This window comes from Phyllobates terribilis, unplaced genomic scaffold (assembly GCF_046119375.1).
Source record: "Phyllobates terribilis strain yellow unplaced genomic scaffold, ASM4611937v1 Scaffold_249__1_contigs__length_2872098, whole genome shotgun sequence".
Taxonomy (NCBI): domain Eukaryota; kingdom Metazoa; phylum Chordata; class Amphibia; order Anura; family Dendrobatidae; genus Phyllobates; species Phyllobates terribilis.
The window spans coordinates 578,683-603,560 of record NW_027363009.1 but is presented as its reverse complement, the minus strand read 5'-3'; the positions used below and the strand labels follow the sequence as shown (position 1 = coordinate 603,560).

The window sequence follows — 24,878 nt, the reverse complement described above, 5'->3', positions numbered from 1 at the left end:
TAGGCTCTGAGCCTTTATATACCTGCGCACAGCAGCAGCCACCTTCAGTCTGCTGCTGGACAGCCAGCAGCAGCAGCAGCAGGAGAGGTAATTAATCAGCAACCCTCCTGCTAAGGGTAGACAGCTGCTCGTTCCACCCCGCCCCCGCCTTAATTGGTTCTCCTCCCTTCCAACGGTGTTGAGGCGGGTGGGAACAGCCGGGGGTTGAGGGTACTGTGCTAAAAGAGGTGGAGTTATGCAGATCTAAAACGCGTGGATTGCAGCAGCAGCAAGCCGAAAAGTGCAGGCATGTGAGGGATCTAGAGGTTGACAGCATGTCTTCTTAACGGGAGTCCAGGTGGCCATCTCCACAAATGGACTTTTCAGAATCCTTGGGTGGCACCGTAGTCGGAAACCAATTCTGGTTATCGCTTCTCGGCCTTTTGGCTAAGATCAAGTGTAGTATCTGTTCTTATCAGTTTAATATCTGATACGTCCCCTATCTGGGGACCATATATTAAATGGATTTTTAGAACAGGGAGATGGAAAAAGAGCTTGCTCTGTCCACTCCACGCATTGACCTGGTATTGCAGTATCTCCAGGACCGGTGCACCCCTTCTTTAATGCAGTTTCTAAAATCAGAAAGAATTGAATTCAATGCTTTTTGTTCATTTTGCTTGTTTGTCGGATTTTGGGATGGACTCTTTGGCTTTGCTTTTCTTCTCCTCATTGGATTTTTCATGTTAAAAGTTGCAGAAGCCAGATGACAAGCTCATTTTGGTTCAACTTCAGCAACTGTGCATTGCATTGCCATGTAATGTAATGTAATGCAATGCTATCTATCTAGCTCTCCCTCTATACTTCCTTTTGGATAAACAGACATATTAGGCAAGCATTTTGGAGCTTTCACCTAAATAACTACAGGTGGTGAGATAAGCTGCACAATATAATTGACCTTTCAGTATATTGTTGCACACACACCATCTATTTAGCAAATGCCCTTGTTATCAACAGCAGCCTTTTAAACTCACCTGAGCTAACAGGTATGTGAGCTGGTTACTCTGCTGCGCTTAAAATTTCTTTTTTGGTTTGCTACAATGCCTTTTCTGAAACGTTGTCTCCCTCTGCTGGAACACTGACTTCTTTCATTTAATGCCTGCAGACTATAAAAGAGAAACCAACCCAAAAAGTTTGGTTGATTAGTCTGTGGCATTCTTTTAAACTGTTGCTTATGGCGGTCTCTGTGAGCTTCTCAGTGACATTCAGCCATCCAGGTATCCCGCCTGCAGTAGACGGAATGTGGCAATGGAACGCTGGCTGCGCGTGTCATAATAGGCTCTGAGCCTTTATATACCTGCGCACAGCAGCAGCCACCTTCAGTCTGCTGCTGGACAGCCAGCAGCAGCAGCAGCAGGAGAGGTAATTAATCAGCAACCCTCCTGCTAAGGGTAGACAGCTGCTCGTTCCACCCCCCCCCGCCTTAATTGGTTCTCCTCCCTTCCAACGGTGTTGAGGCGGGTGGGAACAGCCGGGGGTTGAGGGTACTGTGCTAAAAGAGGTGGAGTTATGCAGATCTAAAACGCGTGGATTGCAGCAGCAGCAAGCCGAAAAGTGCAGGCATGTGAGGGATCTAGAGGTTGACAGCATGTCTTCTTAACGGGAGTCCAGGTGGCCATCTCCACAAATGGACTTTTCAGAATCCTTGGGTGGCACCGTAGTCGGAAACCAATTCTGGTTATCGCTTCTCGGCCTTTTGGCTAAGATCAAGTGTAGTATCTGTTCTTATCAGTTTAATATCTGATACGTCCCCTATCTGGGGACCATATATTAAATGGATTTTTAGAACAGGGAGATGGAAAAAGAGCTTGCTCTGTCCACTCCACGCATTGACCTGGTATTGCAGTATCTCCAGGACCGGTGCACCCCTTCTTTAATGCAGTTTCTAAAATCAGAAAGAATTGAATTCAATGCTTTTTGTTCATTTTGCTTGTTTGTCGGATTTTGGGATGGACTCTTTGGCTTTGCTTTTCTTCTCCTCATTGGATTTTTCATGTTAAAAGTTGCAGAAGCCAGATGACAAGCTCATTTTGGTTCAACTTCAGCAACTGTGCATTGCATTGCCATGTAATGTAATGTAATGCAATGCTATCTATCTAGCTCTCCCTCTATACTTCCTTTTGGATAAACAGACATATTAGGCAAGCATTTTGGAGCTTTCACCTAAATAACTACAGGTGGTGAGATAAGCTGCACAATATAATTGACCTTTCAGTATATTGTTGCACACACACCATCTATTTAGCAAATGCCCTTGTTATCAACAGCAGCCTTTTAAACTCACCTGAGCTAACAGGTATGTGAGCTGGTTACTCTGCTGCGCTTAAAATTTCTTTTTTGGTTTGCTACAATGCCTTTTCTGACACGTTGTCTCCCTCTGCTGGAACACTGACTTCTTTCATTTAATGCCTGCAGACTATAAAAGAGAAACCAACCCAAAAAGTTTGGTTGATTAGTCTGTGGCATTCTTTTAAACTGTTGCTTATGGCGGTCTCTGTGAGCTTCTCAGTGACATTCAGCCATCCAGGTATCCCGCCTGCAGTAGACGGAATGTGGCAATGGAACGCTGGCTGCGCGTGTCATAATAGGCTCTGAGCCTTTATATACCTGCGCACAGCAGCAGCCACCTTCAGTCTGCTGCTGGACAGCCAGCAGCAGCAGCAGCAGGAGAGGTAATTAATCAGCAACCCTCCTGCTAAGGGTAGACAGCTGCTCGTTCCACCCCCCCCCCCCCCCCCGCCTTAATTGGTTCTCCTCCCTTCCAACGGTGTTGAGGCGGGTGGGAACAGCCGGGGGTTGAGGGTACTGTGCTAAAAGAGGTGGAGTTATGCAGATCTAAAACGCGTGGATTGCAGCAGCAGCAAGGCGAAAAGTGCAGGCATGTGAGGGATCTAGAGGTTGACAGCATGTCTTCTTAACGGGAGTCCAGGTGGCCATCTCCACAAATGGACTTTTCAGAATCCTTGGGTGGCACCGTAGTCGGAAACCAATTCTGGTTATCGCTTCTCGGCCTTTTGGCTAAGATCAAGTGTAGTATCTGTTCTTATCAGTTTAATATCTGATATGTCCCCTATCTGGGGACCATATATTAAATGGATTTTTAGAACAGGGAGATGGAAAAAGAGCTTGCTCTGTCCACTCCACGCATTGACCTGGTATTGCAGTATCTCCAGGACCGGTGCACCCCTTCTTTAATGCAGTTTCTAAAATCAGAAAGAATTGAATTCAATGCTTTTTGTTCATTTTGCTTGTTTGTCGGATTTTGGGATGGACTCTTTGGCTTTGCTTTTCTTCTCCTCATGGGATTTTTCATGTTAAAAGTTGCAGAAGCCAGATGACAAGCTCATTTTGGTTCAACTTCAGCAACTGTGCATTGCATTGCCATGTAATGTAATGTAATGCAATGCTATCTATCTAGCTCTCCCTCTATACTTCCTTTTGGATAAACAGACATATTAGGCAAGCATTTTGGAGCTTTCACCTAAATAACTACAGGTGGTGAGATAAGCTGCACAATATAATTGACCTTTCAGTATATTGTTGCACACACACCATCTATTTAGCAAATGCCCTTGTTATCAACAGCAGCCTTTTAAACTCACCTGAGCTAACAGGTATGTGAGCTGGTTACTCTGCTGCGCTTAAAATTTCTTTTTTGGTTTGCTACAATGCCTTTTCTGAAACGTTGTCTCCCTCTGCTGGAACACTGACTTCTTTCATTTAATGCCTGCAGACTATAAAAGAGAAACCAACCCAAAAAGTTTGGTTGATTAGTCTGTGGCATTCTTTTAAACTGTTGCTTATGGCGGTCTCTGTGAGCTTCTCAGTGACATTCAGCCATCCAGGTATCCCGCCTGCAGTAGACGGAATGTGGCAATGGAACGCTGGCTGCGCGTGTCATAATAGGCTCTGAGCCTTTATATACCTGCGCACAGCAGCAGCCACCTTCAGTCTGCTGCTGGACAGCCAGCAGCAGCAGCAGCAGGAGAGGTAATTAATCAGCAACCCTCCTGCTAAGGGTAGACAGCTGCTCGTTCCACCCCCCCCCCCCGCCTTAATTGGTTCTCCTCCCTTCCAACGGTGTTGAGGCGGGTGGGAACAGCCGGGGGTTGAGGGTACTGTGCTAAAAGAGGTGGAGTTATGCAGATCTAAAACGCGTGGATTGCAGCAGCAGCAAGCCGAAAAGTGCAGGCATGTGAGGGATCTAGAGGTTGACAGCATGTCTTCTTAACGGGAGTCCAGGTGGCCATCTCCACAAATGGACTTTTCAGAATCCTTGGGTGGCACCATAGTCGGAAACCAATTCTGGTTATCGCTTCTCGGCCTTTTGGCTAAGATCAAGTGTAGTATCTGTTCTTATCAGTTTAATATCTGATACGTCCCCTATCTGGGGACCATATATTAAATGGATTTTTAGAACAGGGAGATGGAAAAAGAGCTTGCTCTGTCCACTCCACGCATTGACCTGGTATTGCAGTATCTCCAGGACCGGTGCACCCCTTCTTTAATGCAGTTTCTAAAATCAGAAAGAATTGAATTCAATGCTTTTTGTTCATTTTGCTTGTTTGTCGGATTTTGGGATGGACTCTTTGGCTTTGCTTTTCTTCTCCTCATTGGATTTTTCATGTTAAAAGTTGCAGAAGCCAGATGACAAGCTCATTTTGGTTCAACTTCAGCAACTGTGCATTGCATTGCCATGTAATGTAATGTAATGCAATGCTATCTATCTAGCTCTCCCTCTATACTTCCTTTTGGATAAACAGACATATTAGGCAAGCATTTTGGAGCTTTCACCTAAATAACTACAGGTGGTGAGATAAGCTGCACAATATAATTGACCTTTCAGTATATTGTTGCACACACACCATCTATTTAGCAAATGCCCTTGTTATCAACAGCAGCCTTTTAAACTCACCTGAGCTAACAGGTATGTGAGCTGGTTACTCTGCTGCGCTTAAAATTTCTTTTTTGGTTTGCTACAATGCCTTTTCTGAAACGTTGTCTCCCTCTGCTGGAACACTGACTTCTTTCATTTAATGCCTGCAGACTATAAAAGAGAAACCAACCCAAAAAGTTTGGTTGATTAGTCTGTGGCATTCTTTTAAACTGTTGCTTATGGCGGTCTCTGTGAGCTTCTCAGTGACATTCAGCCATCCAGGTATCCCGCCTGCAGTAGACGGAATGTGGCAATGGAACGCTGGCTGCGCGTGTCATAATAGGCTCTGAGCCTTTATATACCTGCGCACAGCAGCAGCCACCTTCAGTCTGCTGCTGGACAGCCAGCAGCAGCAGCAGCAGGAGAGGTAATTAATCAGCAACCCTCCTGCTAAGGGTAGACAGCTGCTCGTTCCACCCCCCCCCCGCCTTAATTGGTTCTCCTCCCTTCCAACGGTGTTGAGGCGGGTGGGAACAGCCGGGGGTTGAGGGTACTGTGCTAAAAGAGGTGGAGTTATGCAGATCTAAAACGCGTGGATTGCAGCAGCAGCAAGCCGAAAAGTGCAGGCATGTGAGGGATCTAGAGGTTGACAGCATGTCTTCTTAACGGGAGTCCAGGTGGCCATCTCCACAAATGGACTTTTCAGAATCCTTGGGTGGCACCGTAGTCGGAAACCAATTCTGGTTATCGCTTCTCGGCCTTTTGGCTAAGATCAAGTGTAGTATCTGTTCTTATCAGTTTAATATCTGATACGTCCCCTATCTGGGGACCATATATTAAATGGATTTTTAGAACAGGGAGATGGAAAAAGAGCTTGCTCTGTCCACTCCACGCATTGACCTGGTATTGCAGTATCTCCAGGACCGGTGCACCCCTTCTTTAATGCAGTTTCTAAAATCAGAAAGAATTGAATTCAATGCTTTTTGCTCATTTTGCTTGTTTGTCGGATTTTGGGATGGACTCTTTGGCTTTGCTTTTCTTCTCCTCATTGGATTTTTCATGTTAAAAGTTGCAGAAGCCAGATGACAAGCTCATTTTGGTTCAACTTCAGCAACTGTGCATTGCATTGCCATGTAATGTAATGTAATGCAATGCTATCTATCTAGCTCTCCCTCTATACTTCCTTTTGGATAAACAGACATATTAGGCAAGCATTTTGGAGCTTTCACCTAAATAACTACAGGTGGTGAGATAAGCTGCACAATATAATTGACCTTTCAGTATATTGTTGCACACACACCATCTATTTAGCAAATGCCCTTGTTATCAACAGCAGCCTTTTAAACTCACCTGAGCTAACAGGTATGTGAGCTGGTTACTCTGCTGCGCTTAAAATTTCTTTTTTGGTTTGCTACAATGCCTTTTCTGAAACGTTGTCTCCCTCTGCTGGAACACTGACTTCTTTCATTTAATGCCTGCAGACTATAAAAGAGAAACCAACCCAAAAAGTTTGGTTGATTAGTCTGTGGCATTCTTTTAAACTGTTGCTTATGGCGGTCTCTGTGAGCTTCTCAGTGACATTCAGCCATCCAGGTATCCCGCCTGCAGTAGACGGAATGTGGCAATGGAACGCTGGCTGCGCGTGTCATAATAGGCTCTGAGCCTTTATATACCTGCGCACAGCAGCAGCCACCTTCAGTCTGCTGCTGGACAGCCAGCAGCAGCAGCAGCAGGAGAGGTAATTAATCAGCAACCCTCCTGCTAAGGGTAGACAGCTGCTCGTTCCACCCCCCCCCGCCTTAATTGGTTCTCCTCCCTTCCAACGGTGTTGAGGCGGGTGGGAACAGCCGGGGGTTGAGGGTACTGTGCTAAAAGAGGTGGAGTTATGCAGATCTAAAACGCGTGGATTGCAGCAGCAGCAAGCCGAAAAGTGCAGGCATGTGAGGGATCTAGAGGTTGACAGCATGTCTTCTTAACGGGAGTCCAGGTGGCCATCTCCACAAATGGACTTTTCAGAATCCTTGGGTGGCACCGTAGTCGGAAACCAATTCTGGTTATCGCTTCTCGGCCTTTTGGCTAAGATCAAGTGTAGTATCTGTTCTTATCAGTTTAATATCTGATACGTCCCCTATCTGGGGACCATATATTAAATGGATTTTTAGAACAGGGAGATGGAAAAAGAGCTTGCTCTGTCCACTCCACGCATTGACCTGGTATTGCAGTATCTCCAGGACCGGTGCACCCCTTCTTTAATGCAGTTTCTAAAATCAGAAAGAATTGAATTCAATGCTTTTTGTTCATTTTGCTTGTTTGTCGGATTTTGGGATGGACTCTTTGGCTTTGCTTTTCTTCTCCTCATTGGATTTTTCATGTTAAAAGTTGCAGAAGCCAGATGACAAGCTCATTTTGGTTCAACTTCAGCAACTGTGCATTGCATTGCCATGTAATGTAATGTAATGCATTGCTATCTATCTAGCTCTCCCTCTATACTTCCTTTTGGATAAACAGACATATTAGGCAAGCATTTTGGAGCTTTCACCTAAATAACTACAGGTGGTGAGATAAGCTGCACAATATAATTGACCTTTCAGTATATTGTTGCACACACACCATCTATTTAGCAAATGCCCTTGTTATCAACAGCAGCCTTTTAAACTCACCTGAGCTAACAGGTATGTGAGCTGGTTACTCTGCTGCGCTTAAAATTTCTTTTTTGGTTTGCTACAATGCCTTTTCTGAAACGTTGTCTCCCTCTGCTGGAACACTGACTTCTTTCATTTAATGCCTGCAGACTATAAAAGAGAAACCAACCCAAAAAGTTTGGTTGATTAGTCTGTGGCATTCTTTTAAACTGTTGCTTATGGCGGTCTCTGTGAGCTTCTCAGTGACATTCAGCCATCCAGGCATCCCGCATGCAGTAGACGGAATGTGGCAATGGAACGCTGGCTGCGCGTGTCATAATAGGCTCTGAGCCTTTATATACCTGCGCACAGCAGCAGCCACCTTCAGTCTGCTGCTGGACAGCCAGCAGCAGCAGCAGCAGGAGAGGTAATTAATCAGCAACCCTCCTGCTAAGGGTAGACAGCTGCTCGTTCCAGCCCCCCCCCCGCCTTAATTGGTTCTCCTCCCTTCCAACGGTGTTGAGGCGGGTGGGAACAGCCGGGGGTTGAGGGTACTGTGCTAAAAGAGGTGGAGTTATGCAGATCTAAAACGCGTGGATTGCAGCAGCAGCAAGCCGAAAAGTGCAGGCATGTGAGGGATCTAGAGGTTGACAGCATGTCTTCTTAACGGGAGTCCAGGTGGCCATCTCCACAAATGGACTTTTCAGAATCCTTGGGTGGCACCGTAGTCGGAAACCAATTCTGGTTATCGCTTCTCGGCCTTTTGGCTAAGATCAAGTGTAGTATCTGTTCTTATCAGTTTAATATCTGATACGTCCCCTATCTGGGGACCATATATTAAATGGATTTTTAGAACAGGGAGATGGAAAAAGAGCTTGCTCTGTCCACTCCACGCATTGACCTGGTATTGCAGTATCTCCAGGACCGGTGCACCCCTTCTTTAATGCAGTTTCTAAAATCAGAAAGAATTGAATTCAATGCTTTTTGTTCATTTTGCTTGTTTGTCGGATTTTGGGATGGACCCTTTGGCTTTGCTTTTCTTCTCCTCATTGGATTTTTCATGTTAAAAGTTGCAGAAGCCAGATGACAAGCTCATTTTGGTTCAACTTCAGCAACTGTGCATTGCATTGCCATGTAATGTAATGTAATGCAATGCTATCTATCTAGCTCTCCCTCTATACTTCCTTTTGGATAAACAGACATATTAGGCAAGCATTTTGGAGCTTTCACCTAAATAACTACAGGTGGTGAGATAAGCTGCACAATATAATTGACCTTTCAGTATATTGTTGCACACACACCATCTATTTAGCAAATGCCCTTGTTATCAACAGCAGCCTTTTAAACTCACCTGAGCTAACAGGTATGTGAGCTGGTTACTCTGCTGCGCTTAAAATTTCTTTTTTGGTTTGCTACAATGCCTTTTCTGAAACGTTGTCTCCCTCTGCTGGAACACTGACTTCTTTCATTTAATGCCTGCAGACTATAAAAGAGAAACCAACCCAAAAAGTTTGGTTGATTAGTCTGTGGCATTCTTTTAAACTGTTGCTTATGGCGGTCTCTGTGAGCTTCTCAGTGACATTCAGCCATCCAGGTATCCCGCCTGCAGTAGACGGAATGTGGCAATGGAACGCTGGCTGCGCGTGTCATAATAGGCTCTGAGCCTTTATATACCTGCGCACAGCAGCAGCCACCTTCAGTCTGCTGCTGGACAGCCAGCAGCAGCAGCAGCAGGAGAGGTAATTAATCAGCAACCCTCCTGCTAAGGGTAGACAGCTGCTCGTTCCACCCCCCCCCCCCCCGCCTTAATTGGTTCTCCTCCCTTCCAACGGTGTTGAGGCGGGTGGGAACAGCCGGGGGTTGAGGGTACTGTGCTAAAAGAGGTGGAGTTATGCAGATCTAAAACGCGTGGATTGCAGCAGCAGCAAGCCGAAAAGTGCAGGCATGTGAGGGATCTAGAGGTTGACAGCATGTCTTCTTAACGGGAGTCCAGGTGGCCATCTCCACAAATGGACTTTTCAGAATCCTTGGGTGGCACCGTAGTCGGAAACCAATTCTGGTTATCGCTTCTCGGCCTTTTGGCTAAGATCAAGTGTAGTATCTGTTCTTATCAGTTTAATATCTGATACGTCCCCTATCTGGGGACCATATATTAAATGGATTTTTAGAACAGGGAGATGGAAAAAGAGCTTGCTCTGTCCACTCCACGCATTGACCTGGTATTGCAGTATCTCCAGGACCGGTGCACCCCTTCTTTAATGCAGTTTCTAAAATCAGAAAGAATTGAATTCAATGCTTTTTGTTCATTTTGCTTGTTTGTCGGATTTTGGGATGGACTCTTTGGCTTTGCTTTTCTTCTCCTCATTGGATTTTTCATGTTAAAAGTTGCAGAAGCCAGATGACAAGCTCATTTTGGTTCAACTTCAGCAACTGTGCATTGCATTGCCATGTAATGTAATGTAATGCAATGCTATCTATCTAGCTCTCCCTCTATACTTCCTTTTGGATAAACAGACATATTAGGCAAGCATTTTGGAGCTTTCACCTAAATAACTACAGGTGGTGAGATAAGCTGCACAATATAATTGACCTTTCAGTATATTGTTGCACACACACCATCTATTTAGCAAATGCCCTTGTTATCAACAGCAGCCTTTTAAACTCACCTGAGCTAACAGGTATGTGAGCTGGTTACTCTGCTGCGCTTAAAATTTCTTTTTTGGTTTGCTACAATGCCTTTTCTGAAACGTTGTCTCCTTCTGCTGGAACACTGACTTCTTTCATTTAATGCCTGCAGACTATAAAAGAGAAACCAACCCAAAAAGTTTGGTTGATTAGTCTGTGGCATTCTTTTAAACTGTTGCTTATGGCGGTCTCTGTGAGCTTCTCCGTGACATTCAGCCATCCAGGTATCCCGCCTGCAGTAGACGGAATGTGGCAATGGAACGCTGGCTGCGCGTGTCATAATAGGCTCTGAGCCTTTATATACCTGCGCACAGCAGCAGCCACCTTCAGTCTGCTGCTGGACAGCCAGCAGCAGCAGCAGCAGGAGAGGTAATTAATCAGCAACCCTCCTGCTAAGGGTAGACAGCTGCTCGTTCCACCCCCCCCCCCCGCCTTAATTGGTTCTCCTCCCTTCCAACGGTGTTGAGGCGGGTGGGAACAGCCGGGGGTTGAGGGTACTGTGCTAAAAGAGGTGGAGTTATGCAGATCTAAAACGCGTGGATTGCAGCAGCAGCAAGCCGAAAAGTGCAGGCATGTGAGGGATCTAGAGGTTGACAGCATGTCTTCTTAACGGGAGTCCAGGTGGCCATCTCCACAAATGGACTTTTCAGAATCCTTGGGTGGCACCGTAGTCGGAAACCAATTCTGGTTATCGCTTCTCGGCCTTTTGGCTAAGATCAAGTGTAGTATCTGTTCTTATCAGTTTAATATCTGATACGTCCCCTATCTCGGGACCATATATTAAATGGATTTTTAGAACAGGGAGATGGAAAAAGAGCTTGCTCTGTCCACTCCACGCATTGACCTGGTATTGCAGTATCTCCAGGACCGGTGCACCCCTTCTTTAATGCAGTTTCTAAAATCAGAAAGAATTGAATTCAATGCTTTTTGTTCATTTTGCTTGTTTGTCGGATTTTGGGATGGACTCTTTGGCTTTGCTTTTCTTCTCCTCATTGGATTTTTCATGTTAAAAGTTGCAGAAGCCAGATGACAAGCTCATTTTGGTTCAACTTCAGCAACTGTGCATTGCATTGCCATGTAATGTAATGTAATGCAATGCTATCTATCTAGCTCTCCCTCTATACTTCCTTTTGGATAAACAGACATATTAGGCAAGCATTTTGGAGCTTTCACCTAAATAACTACAGGTGGTGAGATAAGCTGCACAATATAATTGACCTTTCAGTATATTGTTGCACACACACCATCTATTTAGCAAATGCCCTTGTTATCAACAGCAGCCTTTTAAACTCACCTGAGCTAACAGGTATGTGAGCTGGTTACTCTGCTGCGCTTAAAATTTCTTTTTTGGTTTGCTACAATGCCTTTTCTGAAACGTTGTCTCCCTCTGCTGGAACACTGACTTCTTTCATTTAATGCCTGCAGACTATAAAAGAGAAACCAACCCAAAAAGTTTGGTTGATTAGTCTGTGGCATTCTTTTAAACTGTTGCTTATGGCGGTCTCTGTGAGCTTCTCAGTGACATTCAGCCATCCAGGTATCCCGCCTGCAGTAGACGGAATGTGGCAATGGAACGCTGGCTGCGCGTGTCATAATAGGCTCTGAGCCTTTATATACCTGCGCACAGCAGCAGCCACCTTCAGTCTGCTGCTGGACAGCCAGCAGCAGCAGCAGCAGGAGAGGTAATTAATCAGCAACCCTCCTACTAAGGGTAGACAGCTGCTCGTTCCACCCCCCCCCCGCCTTAATTGGTTCTCCTCCCTTCCAACGGTGTTGAGGCGGGTGGGAACAGCCGGGGGTTGAGGGTACTGTGCTAAAAGAGGTGGAGTGATGCAGATCTAAAACGCGTGGATTGCAGCAGCAGCAAGCCGAAAAGTGCAGGCATGTGAGGGATCTAGAGGTTGACAGCATGTCTTCTTAACGGGAGTCCAGGTGGCCATCTCCACAAATGGACTTTTCAGAATCCTTGGGTGGCACCGTAGTCGGAAACCAATTCTGGTTATCGCTTCTCGGCCTTTTGGCTAAGATCAAGTGTAGTATCTGTTCTTATCAGTTTAATATCTGATACGTCCCCTATCTGGGGACCATATATTAAATGGATTTTTAGAACAGGGAGATGGAAAAAGAGCTTGCTCTGTCCACTCCACGCATTGACCTGGTATTGCAGTATCTCCAGGACCGGTGCACCCCTTCTTTAATGCAGTTTCTAAAATCAGAAAGAATTGAATTCAATGCTTTTTGTTCATTTTGCTTGTTTGTCGGATTTTGGGATGGACTCTTTGGCTTTGCTTTTCTTCTCCTCATTGGATTTTTCATGTTAAAAGTTGCAGAAGCCAGATGACAAGCTCATTTTGGTTCAACTTCAGCAACTGTGCATTGCATTGCCATGTAATGTAATGTAATGCAATGCTATCTATCTAGCTCTCCCTCTATACTTCCTTTTGGATAAACAGACATATTAGGCAAGCATTTTGGAGCTTTCACCTAAATAACTACAGGTGGTGAGATAAGCTGCACAATATAATTGACCTTTCAGTATATTGTTGCACACACACCATCTATTTAGCAAATGCCCTTGTTATCAACAGCAGCCTTTTAAACTCACCTGAGCTAACAGGTATGTGAGCTGGTTACTCTGCTGCGCTTAAAATTTCTTTTTTGGTTTGCTACAATGCCTTTTCTGAAACGTTGTCTCCCTCTGCTGGAACACTGACTTCTTTCATTTAATGCCTGCAGACTATAAAAGAGAAACCAACCCAAAAAGTTTGGTTGATTAGTCTGTGGCATTCTTTTAAACTGTTGCTTATGGCGGTCTCTGTGAGCTTCTCAGTGACATTCAGCCATCCAGGTATCCCGCCTGCAGTAGACGGAATGTGGCAATGGAACGCTGGCTGCGCGTGTCATAATAGGCTCTGAGCCTTTATATACCTGCGCACAGCAGCAGCCACCTTCAGTCTGCTGCTGGACAGCCAGCAGCAGCAGCAGCAGGAGAGGTAATTAATCAGCAACCCTCCTGCTAAGGGTAGACAGCTGCTCGTTCCACCCCCCCCCCCGCCTTAATTGGTTCTCCTCCCTTCCAACGGTGTTGAGGCGGGTGGGAACAGCCGGGGGTTGAGGGTACTGTGCTAAAAGAGGTGGAGTTATGCAGATCTAAAACGCGTGGATTGCAGCAGCAGCAAGCCGAAAAGTGCAGGCATGTGAGGGATCTAGAGGTTGACAGCATGTCTTCTTAACGGGAGTCCAGGTGGCCATCTCCACAAATGGACTTTTCAGAATCCTTGGGTGGCACCGTAGTCGGAAACCAATTCTGGTTATCGCTTCTCGGCCTTTTGGCTAAGATCAAGTGTAGTATCTGTTCTTATCAGTTTAATATCTGATACGTCCCCTATCTGGGGACCATATATTAAATGGATTTTTAGAACAGGGAGATGGAAAAAGAGCTTGCTCTGTCCACTCCACGCATTGACCTGGTATTGCAGTATCTCCAGGACCGGTGCACCCCTTCTTTAATGCAGTTTCTAAAATCAGAAAGAATTGAATTCAATGCTTTTTGTTCATTTTGCTTGTTTGTCGGATTTTGGGATGGACTCTTTGGCTTTGCTTTTCTTCTCCTCATTGGATTTTTCATGTTAAAAGTTGCAGAAGCCAGATGACAAGCTCATTTTGGTTCAACTTCAGCAACTGTGCATTGCATTGCCATGTAATGTAATGTAATGCAATGCTATCTATCTAGCTCTCCCTCTATACTTCCTTTTGGATAAACAGACATATTAGGCAAGCATTTTGGAGCTTTCACCTAAATAACTACAGGTGGTGAGATAAGCTGCACAATATAATTGACCTTTCAGTATATTGTTGCACACACACCATCTATTTAGCAAATGCCCTTGTTATCAACAGCAGCCTTTTAAACTCACCTGAGCTAACAGGTATGTGAGCTGGTTACTCTGCTGCGCTTAAAATTTCTTTTTTGGTTTGCTACAATGCCTTTTCTGAAACGTTGTCTCCCTCTGCTGGAACACTGACTTCTTTCATTTAATGCCTGCAGACTATAAAAGAGAAACCAACCCAAAAAGTTTGGTTGATTAGTCTGTGGCATTCTTTTAAACTGTTGCTTATGGCGGTCTCTGTGAGCTTCTCAGTGACATTCAGCCATCCAGGTATCCCGCCTGCAGTAGACGGAATGTGGCAATGGAACGCTGGCTGCGCGTGTCATAATAGGCTCTGAGCCTTTATATACCTGCGCACAGCAGCAGCCACCTTCAGTCTGCTGCTGGACAGCCAGCAGCAGCAGCAGCAGGAGAGGTAATTAATCAGCAACCCTCCTGCTAAGGGTAGACAGCTGCTCGTTCCACCCCCCCCCCGCCTTAATTGGTTCTCCCCCCTTCCAACGGTGTTGAGGCGGGTGGGAACAGCCAGGGGTTGAGGGTACTGTGCTAAAAGTGGTGGAGTTATGCAGATCTAAAACGCGTGGATTGCAGCAGCAGCAAGCCGAAAAGTGCAGGCATGTGAGGGATCTAGAGGTTGACAGCATGTCTTCTTAACGGGAGTCCAGGTGGCCATCTCCACAAATGGACTTTTCAGAATCCTTGGGTGGCACCGTAGTCGGAAACCAATTCTGGTTATCGCTTCTCGGCCTTTTGGCTAAGATCAAGTGTAGTATCTGTTCTTATCAGTTTAATATCTGATACGTCCCCTATCTGGGGACCATATATTAAATGGATTTTTAGAACAGGGAGATGGAAAAAGAGCTAGCTCTGTCCACTCCACGCATTGACCTGGTATTGCAGTATCTCCAGGACCGGTGCACCCCTTCTTTAATGCAGTTTCTAAAATCAGAAAGAATTGAATTCAATGCTTTTTGTTCATTTTGCTTGTTTGTCGGATTTTGGGATGGACTCTTTGGCTTTGCTTTTCTTCTCCTCATTGGATTTTTCATGTTAAAAGTTGCAGAAGCCAGATGACAAGCTCATTTTGGTTCAACTTCAGCAACTGTGCATTGCATTGCCATGTAATGTAATGTAATGCAATGCTATCTATCTAGCTCTCCCTCTATACTTCCTTTTGGATAAACAGACATATTAGGCAAGCATTTTGGAGCTTTCACCTAAATAACTACAGGTGGTGAGATAAGCTGCACAATATAATTGACCTTTCAGTATATTGTTGCACACACACCACCTATTTAGCAAATGCCCTTGTTATCAACAGCAACCTTTTAAACTCACCTGAGCTAACAGGTATGTGAGCTGGTTACTCTGCTGCGCTTAAAATTTCTTTTTTGGTTTGCTACAATGCCTTTTCTGAAACGTTGTCTCCCTCTGCTGGAACACTGACTTCTTTCATTTAATGCCTGCAGACTATAAAAGAGAAACCAACCCAAAAAGTTTGGTTGATTAGTCTGTGGCATTCTTTTAAACTGTTGCTTATGGCGGTCTCTGTGAGCTTCTCAGTGACATTCAGCCATCCAGGTATCCCGCCTGCAGTAGACGGAATGTGGCAATGGAACGCTGGCTGCGCGTGTCATAATAGGCTCTGAGCCTTTATATACCTGCGCACAGCAGCAGCCACCTTCAGTCTGCTGCTGGACAGCCAGCAGCAGCAGCAGCAGGAGAGGTAATTAATCAGCAACCCTCCTGCTAAGGGTAGACAGCTGCTCGTTCCACCCCCCCCCCCGCCTTAATTGGTTCTCCTCCCTTCCAACGGTGTTGAGGCGGGTGGGAACAGCCGGGGGTTGAGGGTACTGTGCTAAAAGAGGTGGAGTTATGCAGATCTAAAACGCGTGGATTGCAGCAGCAGCAAGCCGAAAAGTGCAGGCATGTGAGGGATCTAGAGGTTGACAGCATGTCTTCTTAACGGGAGTCCAGGTGGCCATCTCCACAAATGGACTTTTCAGAATCCTTGGGTGGCACCGTAGTCGGAAACCAATTCTGGTTATCGCTTCTCGGCCTTTTGGCTAAGATCAAGTGTAGTATCTGTTCTTATCAGTTTAATATCTGATACGTCCCCTATCTGGGGACCATATATTAAATGGATTTTTAGAACAGGGAGATGGAAAAAGAGCTAGCTCTGTCCACTCCACGCATTGACCTGGTATTGCAGTATCTCCAGGACCGGTGCACCCCTTCTTTAATGCAGTTTCTAAAATCAGAAAGAATTGAATTCAATGCTTTTTGTTCATTTTGCTTGTTTGTCGGATTTTGGGATGGACTCTTTGGCTTTGCTTTTCTTCTCCTCATTGGATTTTTCATGTTAAAAGTTGCAGAAGCCAGATGACAAGCTCATTTTGGTTCAACTTCAGCAACTGTGCATTGCATTGCCATGTAATGTAATGTAATGCAATGCTATCTATCTAGCTCTCCCTCTATACTTCCTTTTGGATAAACAGACATATTAGGCAAGCATTTTGGAGCTTTCACCTAAATAACTACAGGTGGTGAGATAAGCTGCACAATATAATTGACCTTTCAGTATATTGTTGCACACACACCATCTATTTAGCAAATGCCCTTGTTATCAACAGCAGCCTTTTAAACTCACCTGAGCTAACAGGTATGTGAGCTGGTTACTCTGCTGCGCTTAAAATTTCTTTTTTGGTTTGCTACAATGCCTTTTCTGAAACGTTGTCTCCCTCTGCTGGAACACTGACTTCTTTCATTTAATGCCTGCAGACTATAAAAGAGAAACCAACCCAAAAAGTTTGGTTGATTAGTCTGTGGCATTCTTTTAAACTGTTGCTTATGGCGGTCTCTGTGAGCTTCTCAGTGACATTCAGCCATCCAGGTATCCCGCCTGCAGTAGACGGAATGTGGCAATGGAACGCTGGCTGCGCGTGTCATAATAGGCTCTGAGCCTTTATATACCTGCGCACAGCAGCAGCCACCTTCAGTCTGCTGCTGGACAGCCAGCAGCAGCAGCAGCAGGAGAGGTAATTAATCAGCAACCCTCCTGCTAAGGGTAGACAGCTGCTCGTTCCACCCCCCCCCGCCTTAATTGGTTCTCCTCCCTTCCAACGGTGTTGAGGCGGGTGGGAACAGCCGGGGGTTGAGGGTACTGTGCTAAAAGAGGTGGAGTTATGCAGATCTAAAACGCGTGGATTGCAGCAGCAGCAAGCCGAAAAGTGCAGGCATGTGAGGGATCTAGAGGTTGACAGCATGTCTTCTTAACGGGAGTCCAGGTGGCCATCTCCACAAATGGACTTTTCAGAATCCTTGGGTGGCACCGTAGTCGGAAACCAATTCTGGTTATCGCTTCTCGGCCTTTTGGCTAAGATCAAGTGTAGTATCTTTCGAAAAGGCGGTTTTGGATGTTGGCCGCCCTAGTAGATTGATACATTATGCACACTGGGGTTTAGGCGCTTGTTAGTACGCCAGGTGGCTAATATAGTCATCTGGTGGAAAGCATGGCCCCCCAGGATCGACGCCATTGGGCCGGGGAAGATCGAAAGCCCGAAGTGTGAAGTGCCCCAGGAGTGGTGACCCTGGGGTGCCTTAACTCACTGGGATTGGGAACCCCACTTGAGTTTATGGCACATTTGCACAAGCACTTCAAATTTTCTTTCTTCGCACACACCCTTATTCCGGGCCTTCTGGCCTTAGGATGGGGAATTTTTCAATTCCCGGTCGAAGGTCCGGGCAGTATTATACTGTGAAACCTTCACTATTTATTTAATTTCTTTGTCACTGTGTGTCCACTTATTCACGTGTGTCACGTCCTACTAGGATTTTGTCGGGATGCGGTTCCCTTACGGGTTCCTCTCTTGGCAGGTCTAGGGGGGGAGTGTGTGGCCATCAGGTTCCGCTCCCCCCTGAACCCCCCTGGCTCTCCTCTTTCGGGAGGAGAGCGTTGTTGGCTCCCCTCTTCCGGGAGGGGAGCACAGTCTTTGGCTCCCAGTGCCTTGCTCGGGTGAGAACTCGGGCAGGTGCTGGGGGTAAGATTGGGTCGCCTCTGGCTTCGGCTGGAGGTGGCTGTTTGTCCCTGTTCCTCGCTGTGGCCTTTTGGCTCGGAGGGACAGGGAATGGTTTGGGGGACCCTTCTCCTTTTGGAGAGGGTTTCAAGAAGACCAGCATCCTAGTGCACTTTTTTTGTGGCACTTGTCACTTTTTTAAGCGCACTCGGGTTTTGTACACGATTTCGGGCTTTCGATAAAAAAAAAAAAAAATCTGTTCTTATCAGTTTAATATCTGATACGTCCCCTATCTGGGGACCATATATTAAATGGATTTTTAGAACAGGGAGATGGAAAAAGAGCTTGCTCTGTCCACTCCACGCATTGACCTGGTATTGCAGTATCTCCAGGACCGGTGCACCCCTTCTTTAATGCAGTTTCTAAAATCAGAAAGAATTGAATTCAATGCTTTTTGTTCATTTTGCTTGTTTGTCGGATTTTGGGATGGACTCTTTGGCTTTGCTTTTCTTCTCCTCATTGGATTTTTCATGTTAAAAGTTGCAGAAGCCAGATGACAAGCTCATTTTGGTTCAACTTCAGCAACTGTGCATTGCATTGCCATGTAATGTAATGTAATGCAATGCTATCTATCTAGCTCTCCCTCTATACTTCCTTTTGGATAAACAGACATATTAGGCAAGCATTTTGGAGCTTTCACCTAAATAACTACAGGTGGTGAGATAAGCTGCACAATATAATTGACCTTTCAGTATATTGTTGCACACACACCATCTATTTAGCAAATGCCCTTGTTATCAACAGCAGCCTTTTAAACTCACCTGAGCTAACAGGTATGTGAGCTGGTTACTCTGCTGCACTTAAAATTTCTTTTTTGGTTTGCTACAATGCCTTTTCTGAAACGTTGTCTCCCTCTGCTGGAACACTGACTTCTTTCATTTAATGCCTGCAGACTATAAAAGAGAAACCAACCCAAAAAGTTTGGTTGATTAGTCTGTGGCATTCTTTTAAACTGTTGCTTATGGCGGTCTCTGTGAGCTTCTCAGTGACATTCAGCCATCCAGGTATCCCGCCTGCAGTAGACGGAATGTGGCAATGGAACGCTGGCTGCGCGTGTCATAATAGGCTCTGAGCCTTTATATACCTGCGCACAGCAGCAGCCACCTTCAGTCTGCTGCTGGACAGCCAGCAGCAGCAGCAGCAGGAGAGGTAATTAATCAGCAACCCTCCTGCTAAGGGTAGACAGCTGCTCGTTCCACCCCCCCCCCGCCTTAATTGGTTCTCCTCCCTTCCAACGGTGTTGAGGCGGGTGGGAACAGCCGGGGGTTGAGGGTACTGTGCTAAAAGAGGTGGAGTTATGCAGATCTAAAACGCGTGGATTGCAGCAGCAGCAAGCCGAAAAGTGCAGGCATGTGAGGGATCTAGAGGTTGACAGCATGTCTTCTTAACGGGAGACCAGGTGGCCATCTCCACAAATGGACTTTTCAGAATCCTTGGGTGGCACCGTAGTCGGAAACCAATTCTGGTTATCGCTTCTCGGCCTTTTGGCTAAGATCAAGTGTAGTATCTGTTCTTATCAGTTTAATATCTGATACGTCCCCTATCTGGGGACCATATATTAAATGGATTTTTAGAACAGGGAGATGGAAAAAGAGCTTGCTCTGTCCACTCCACGCATTGACCTGGTATTGCAGTATCTCCAGGACCGGTGCACCCCTTCTTTAATGCAGTTTCTAAAATCAGAAAGAATTGAATTCAATGCTTTTTGTTCATTTTGCTTGTTTGTCGGATTTTGGGATGGACTCTTTGGCTTTGCTTTTCTTCTCCTCATTGGATTTTTCATGTTAAAAGTTGCAGAAGCCAGATGACAAGCTCATTTTGGTTCAACTTCAGCAACTGTGCATTGCATTGCCATGTAATGTAATGTAATGCAATGCTATCTATCTAGCTCTCCCTCTATACTTCCTTTTGGATAAACAGACATATTAGGCAAGCATTTTGGAGCTTTCACCTAAATAACTACAGGTGGTGAGATAAGCTGCACAATATAATTGACCTTTCAGTATATTGTTGCACACACACCATCTATTTAGCAAATGCCCTTGTTATCAACAGCAGCCTTTTAAACTCACCTGAGCTAACAGGTATGTGAGCTGGTTACTCTGCTGCGCTTAAAATTTCTTTTTTGGTTTGCTACAATGCCTTTTCTGAAACGTTGTCTCCCTCTGCTGGAACACTGACTTCTTTCATTTAATGCCTGCAGACTATAAAAGAGAAACCAACCCAAAAAGTTTGGTTGATTAGTCTGTGGCATTCTTTTAAACTGTTGCTTATGGCGGTCTCTGTGAGCTTCTCAATGACATTCAGCCATCCAGGTATCCCGCCTGCAGTAGACGGAATGTGGCAATGGAACGCTGGCTGCGCGTGTCATAATAGGCTCTGAGCCTTTATATACCTGCGCACAGCAGCAGCCACCTTCAGTCTGCTGCTGGACAGCCAGCAGCAGCAGCAGCAGGAGAGGTAATTAATCAGCAACCCTCCTGCTAAGGGTAGACAGCTGCTCGTTCCACCCCCCCCCCCCCGCCTTAATTGGTTCTCCTCCCTTCCAACGGTGTTGAGGCGGGTGGGAACAGCCGGGGGTTGAGGGTACTGTGCTAAAAGAGGTGGAGTTATGCAGATCTAAAACGCGTGGATTGCAGCAGCAGCAAGCCGAAAAGTGCAGGCATGTGAGGGATATAGAGGTTGACAGCATGTCTTCTTAACGGGAGTCCAGGTGGCCATCTCCACAAATGGACTTTTCAGAATCCTTGGGTGGAACCGTAGTCGGAAACCAATTCTGGTTATCGCTTCTCGGCCTTTTGGCTAAGATCAAGTGTAGTATCTGTTCTTATCAGTTTAATATCTGATACGTCCCCTATCTGGGGACCATATATTAAATGGATTTTTAGAACAGGGAGATGGAAAAAGAGCTTGCTCTGTCCACTCCACGCATTGACCTGGTATTGCAGTATCTCTAGGACCGGTGCACCCCTTCTTTAATGCAGTTTCTAAAATCAGAAAGAATTGAATTCAATGCTTTTTGTTCATTTTGCTTGTTTGTCGGATTTTGGGATGGACTCTTTGGCTTTGCTTTTCTTCTCCTCATTGGATTTTTCATGTTAAAAGTTGCAGAAGCCAGATGACAAGCTCATTTTGGTTCAACTTCAGCAACTGTGCATTGCATTGCCATGTAATGTAATGTAATGCAATGCTATCTATCTAGCTCTCCCTCTATACTTCCTTTTGGATAAACAGACATATTAGGCAAGCATTTTGGAGCTTTCACCTAAATAACTACAGGTGGTGAGATAAGCTGCACAATATAATTGACCTTTCAGTATATTGTTGCACACACACCATCTATTTAGCAAATGCCCTTGTTATCAACAGCAGCCTTTTAAACTCACCTGAGCTAACAGGTATGTGAGCTGGTTACTCTGCTGCGCTTAAAATTTCTTTTTTGGTTTGCTACAATGCCTTTTCTGAAACGTTGTCTCCCTCTGCTGGAACACTGACTTCTTTCATTTAATGCCTGCAGACTATAAAAGAGAAACCAACCCAAAAAGTTTGGTTGATTAGTCTGTGGCATTCTTTTAAACTGTTGCTTATGGCGGTCTCTGTGAGCTTCTCAGTGACATTCAGCCATCCAGGTATCCCGCCTGCAGTAGACGGAATGTGGCAATGGAACGCTGGCTGCGCGTGTCATAATAGGCTCTGAGCCTTTATATACCTGCGCACAGCAGCAGCCACCTTCAGTCTGCTGCTGGACAGCCAGCAGCAGCAGCAGCAGGAGAGGTAATTAATCAGCAACCCTCCTGCTAAGGGTAGACAGCTGCTCGTTCCACCCCCCCCCCGCCTTAATTGGTTCTCCTCCCTTCCAACGGTGTTGAGGCGGGTGGGAACAGCCGGGGGTTGAGGGTACTGTGCTAAAAGAGGTGGAGTTATGCAGATCTAAAACGCGTGGATTGCAGCAGCAGCAAGCCGAAAAGTGCAGGCATGTGAGGGATCTAGAGGTTGACAGCATGTCTTCTTAACGGGAGTCCAGGTGGCCATCTCCACAAATGGACTTTTCAGAATCCTTGGGTGGCACCGTAGTCGGAAACCAATTCTGGTTATCGCTTCTCGGCCTTTTGGCTAAGATCAAGTGTAGTATCTGTTCTTATCAGTTTAATATCTGATACGTCCCCTATCTGGGGACCATATATTAAATGGATTTTTAGAACAGGGAGATGGAAAAAGAGCTTGCTCTGTCCACTCCACGCATTGACCTGGTATTGCAGTATCTCCAGGACCGGTGCACCCCTTCTTTAATGCAGTTTCTAAAATCAGAAAGAATTGAATTCAATGCTTTTTGTTCATTTTGCTTGTTTGTCGGATTTTGGGATGGACTCTTTGGCTTTGCTTTTCTTCTCCTCATTGGATTTTTCATGTTAAAAGTTGCAGAAGCCAGATGACAAGCTCATTTTGGTTCAACTTCAGCAACTGTGCATTGCATTGCCATGTAATGTAATGTAATGCAATGCTATCTATCTAGCTCTCCCTCTATACTTCCTTTTGGATAAACAGACATATTAGGCAAGCATTTTGGAGCTTTCACCTTAATAACTACAGGTGGTGAGATAAGCTGCACAATATAATTGACCTTTCAGTATATTGTTGCACACACACCATCTATTTAGCAAATGCCCTTGTTATCAACAGCAGCCTTTTAAACTCACCTGAGCTAACAGGTATGTGAGCTGGTTACTCTGCTGCGCTTAAAATTTCTTTTTTGGTTTGCTACAATGCCTTTTCTGAAACGTTGTCTCCCTCTGCTGGAACACTGACTTCTTTCATTTAATGCCTGCAGACTATAAAAGAGAAACCAACCCAAAAAGTTTGGTTGATTAGTCTGTGGCATTCTTTTAAACTGTTGCTTATGGCGGTCTCTGTGAGCTTCTCAGTGACATTCAGCCATCCAGGTATCCCGCCTGCAGTAGACGGAATGTGGCAATGGAACGCTGGCTGCGCGTGTCATAATAGGCTCTGAGCCTTTATATACCTGCGCACAGCAGCAGCCACCTTCAGTCTGCTGCTGGACAGCCAGCAGCAGCAGCAGCAGGAGAGGTAATTAATCAGCAACCCTCCTGCTAAGGGTAGACAGCTGCTCGTTCCACCCCCCCCCCGCCTTAATTGGTTCTCCTCCCTTCCAACGGTGTTGAGGCGGGTGGGAACAGCCGGGGGTTGAGGGTACTGTGCTAAAAGAGGTGGAGTTATGCAGATCTAAAACGCGTGGATTGCAGCAGCAGCAAGCCGAAAAGTGCAGGCATGTGAGGGATCTAGAGGTTGACAGCATGTCTTCTTAACGGGAGTCCAGGTGGCCATCTCCACAAATGGACTTTTCAGAATCCTTGGGTGGCACCGTAGTCGGAAACCAATTCTGGTTATCGCTTCTCGGCCTTTTGGCTAAGATCAAGTGTAGTATCTGTTCTTATCAGTTTAATATCTGATACGTCCCCTATCTGGGGACCATATATTAAATGGATTTTTAGAACAGGGAGATGGAAAAAGAGCTTGCTCTGTCCACTCCACGCATTGACCTGGTATTGCAGTATCTCCAGGACCGGTGCACCCCTTCTTTAATGCAGTTTCTAAAATCAGAAAGAATTGAATTCAATGCTTTTTGTTCATTTTGCTTGTTTGTCGGATTTTGGGATGGACTCTTTGGCTTTGCTTTTCTTCTCCTCATTGGATTTTTCATGTTAAAAGTTGCAGAAGCCAGATGACAAGCTCATTTTGGTTCAACTTCAGCAACTGTGCATTGCATTGCCATGTAATGTAATGTAATGCAATGCTATCTATCTAGCTCTCCCTCTATACTTCCTTTTGGATAAACAGACATATTAGGCAAGCATTTTGGAGCTTTCACCTAAATAACTACAGGTGGTGAGATAAGCTGCACAATATAATTGACCTTTCAGTATATTGTTGCACACACACCATCTATTTAGCAAATGCCCTTGTTATCAACAGCAGCCTTTTAAACTCACCTGAGCTAACAGGTATGTGAGCTGGTTACTCTGCTGCGCTTAAAATTTCTTTTTTGGTTTGCTACAATGCCTTTTCTGAAACATTGTCTCCCTCTGCTGGAACACTGACTTCTTTCATTTAATGCCTGCAGACTATAAAAGAGAAACCAACCCAAAAAGTTTGGTTGATTAGTCTGTGGCATTCTTTTAAACTGTTGCTTATGGCGGTCTCTGTGAGCTTCTCAGTGACATTCAGCCATCCAGGTATCCCGCCTGCAGTAGACGGAATGTGGCAATGGAACGCTGGCTGCGCGTGTCATAATAGGCTCTGAGCCTTTATATACCTGCGCACAGCAGCAGCCACCTTCAGTCTGCTGCTGGACAGCCAGCAGCAGCAGCAGCAGGAGAGGTAATTAATCAGCAACCCTCCTGCTAAGGGTAGACAGCTGCTCGTTCCACCCCCCCCCGCCTTAATTGGTTCTCCTCCCTTCCAACGGTGTTGAGGCGGGTGGGAACAGCCGGGGGTTGAGGGTACTGTGCTAAAAGAGGTGGAGTTATGCAGATCTAAAACGCGTGGATTGCAGCAGCAGCAAGCCGAAAAGTGCAGGCATGTGAGGGATCTAGAGGTTGACAGCATGTCTTCTTAACGGGAGTCCAGGTGGCCATCTCCACAAATGGACTTTTCAGAATCCTTGGGTGGCACCGTA

General features: G+C 45.6%; 18 non-coding genes and 1 pseudogene across 18 annotated transcripts; all 19 read left to right on the top strand.

Annotated features, from left to right (window-relative positions):
• The first annotated feature begins 406 nt into the window (after positions 1-406).
• LOC141218645 (U2 spliceosomal RNA) lies at positions 407-597 on the top strand. Its single transcript, XR_012287340.1, has one exon. It is a non-coding gene; the product is annotated as a U2 spliceosomal RNA (small nuclear RNA).
• A 1,119-nt stretch (positions 598-1,716) lies between these two features.
• Positions 1,717-1,907, top strand: LOC141218644 (U2 spliceosomal RNA). The gene has a single exon (XR_012287339.1). It is a non-coding gene; the product is annotated as a U2 spliceosomal RNA (small nuclear RNA).
• A 1,127-nt stretch (positions 1,908-3,034) lies between these two features.
• Positions 3,035-3,225, top strand: LOC141218500 (U2 spliceosomal RNA). Its single transcript, XR_012287197.1, has one exon. It is a non-coding gene; the product is annotated as a U2 spliceosomal RNA (small nuclear RNA).
• Positions 3,226-4,347: 1,122 nt separating this feature from the next.
• Positions 4,348-4,538, top strand: LOC141218643 (U2 spliceosomal RNA). Its single transcript, XR_012287338.1, has one exon. It is a non-coding gene; the product is annotated as a U2 spliceosomal RNA (small nuclear RNA).
• A 1,120-nt stretch (positions 4,539-5,658) lies between these two features.
• Positions 5,659-5,849, top strand: LOC141218642 (U2 spliceosomal RNA). Its single transcript, XR_012287337.1, has one exon. It is a non-coding gene; the product is annotated as a U2 spliceosomal RNA (small nuclear RNA).
• A 1,119-nt stretch (positions 5,850-6,968) lies between these two features.
• Positions 6,969-7,159, top strand: LOC141218641 (U2 spliceosomal RNA). Its single transcript, XR_012287336.1, has one exon. It is a non-coding gene; the product is annotated as a U2 spliceosomal RNA (small nuclear RNA).
• A 1,121-nt stretch (positions 7,160-8,280) lies between these two features.
• LOC141218640 (U2 spliceosomal RNA) lies at positions 8,281-8,471 on the top strand. The gene has a single exon (XR_012287335.1). It is a non-coding gene; the product is annotated as a U2 spliceosomal RNA (small nuclear RNA).
• A 1,124-nt stretch (positions 8,472-9,595) lies between these two features.
• On the top strand, positions 9,596-9,786 carry LOC141218639 (U2 spliceosomal RNA). The gene has a single exon (XR_012287334.1). It is a non-coding gene; the product is annotated as a U2 spliceosomal RNA (small nuclear RNA).
• Positions 9,787-10,908: 1,122 nt separating this feature from the next.
• LOC141218275 (U2 spliceosomal RNA) lies at positions 10,909-11,099 on the top strand. The gene has a single exon (XR_012287028.1). It is a non-coding gene; the product is annotated as a U2 spliceosomal RNA (small nuclear RNA).
• Positions 11,100-12,219: 1,120 nt separating this feature from the next.
• Positions 12,220-12,410, top strand: LOC141218638 (U2 spliceosomal RNA). Its single transcript, XR_012287333.1, has one exon. It is a non-coding gene; the product is annotated as a U2 spliceosomal RNA (small nuclear RNA).
• Positions 12,411-13,531: 1,121 nt separating this feature from the next.
• On the top strand, positions 13,532-13,722 carry LOC141218637 (U2 spliceosomal RNA). The gene has a single exon (XR_012287332.1). It is a non-coding gene; the product is annotated as a U2 spliceosomal RNA (small nuclear RNA).
• A 1,120-nt stretch (positions 13,723-14,842) lies between these two features.
• Positions 14,843-15,033, top strand: LOC141218183 (U2 spliceosomal RNA). Its single transcript, XR_012286941.1, has one exon. It is a non-coding gene; the product is annotated as a U2 spliceosomal RNA (small nuclear RNA).
• A 1,121-nt stretch (positions 15,034-16,154) lies between these two features.
• On the top strand, positions 16,155-16,345 carry LOC141218182 (U2 spliceosomal RNA). Its single transcript, XR_012286940.1, has one exon. It is a non-coding gene; the product is annotated as a U2 spliceosomal RNA (small nuclear RNA).
• A 1,119-nt stretch (positions 16,346-17,464) lies between these two features.
• On the top strand, positions 17,465-17,556 carry LOC141218426 (U2 spliceosomal RNA; annotated as a pseudogene).
• A 787-nt stretch (positions 17,557-18,343) lies between these two features.
• Positions 18,344-18,532, top strand: LOC141218350 (U2 spliceosomal RNA). The gene has a single exon (XR_012287101.1). It is a non-coding gene; the product is annotated as a U2 spliceosomal RNA (small nuclear RNA).
• A 1,120-nt stretch (positions 18,533-19,652) lies between these two features.
• Positions 19,653-19,843, top strand: LOC141218635 (U2 spliceosomal RNA). Its single transcript, XR_012287330.1, has one exon. It is a non-coding gene; the product is annotated as a U2 spliceosomal RNA (small nuclear RNA).
• Positions 19,844-20,966: 1,123 nt separating this feature from the next.
• Positions 20,967-21,157, top strand: LOC141218172 (U2 spliceosomal RNA). The gene has a single exon (XR_012286930.1). It is a non-coding gene; the product is annotated as a U2 spliceosomal RNA (small nuclear RNA).
• A 1,120-nt stretch (positions 21,158-22,277) lies between these two features.
• LOC141218634 (U2 spliceosomal RNA) lies at positions 22,278-22,468 on the top strand. The gene has a single exon (XR_012287329.1). It is a non-coding gene; the product is annotated as a U2 spliceosomal RNA (small nuclear RNA).
• Positions 22,469-23,588: 1,120 nt separating this feature from the next.
• Positions 23,589-23,779, top strand: LOC141218633 (U2 spliceosomal RNA). The gene has a single exon (XR_012287328.1). It is a non-coding gene; the product is annotated as a U2 spliceosomal RNA (small nuclear RNA).
• The last annotated feature ends 1,099 nt before the right edge of the window (positions 23,780-24,878 follow it).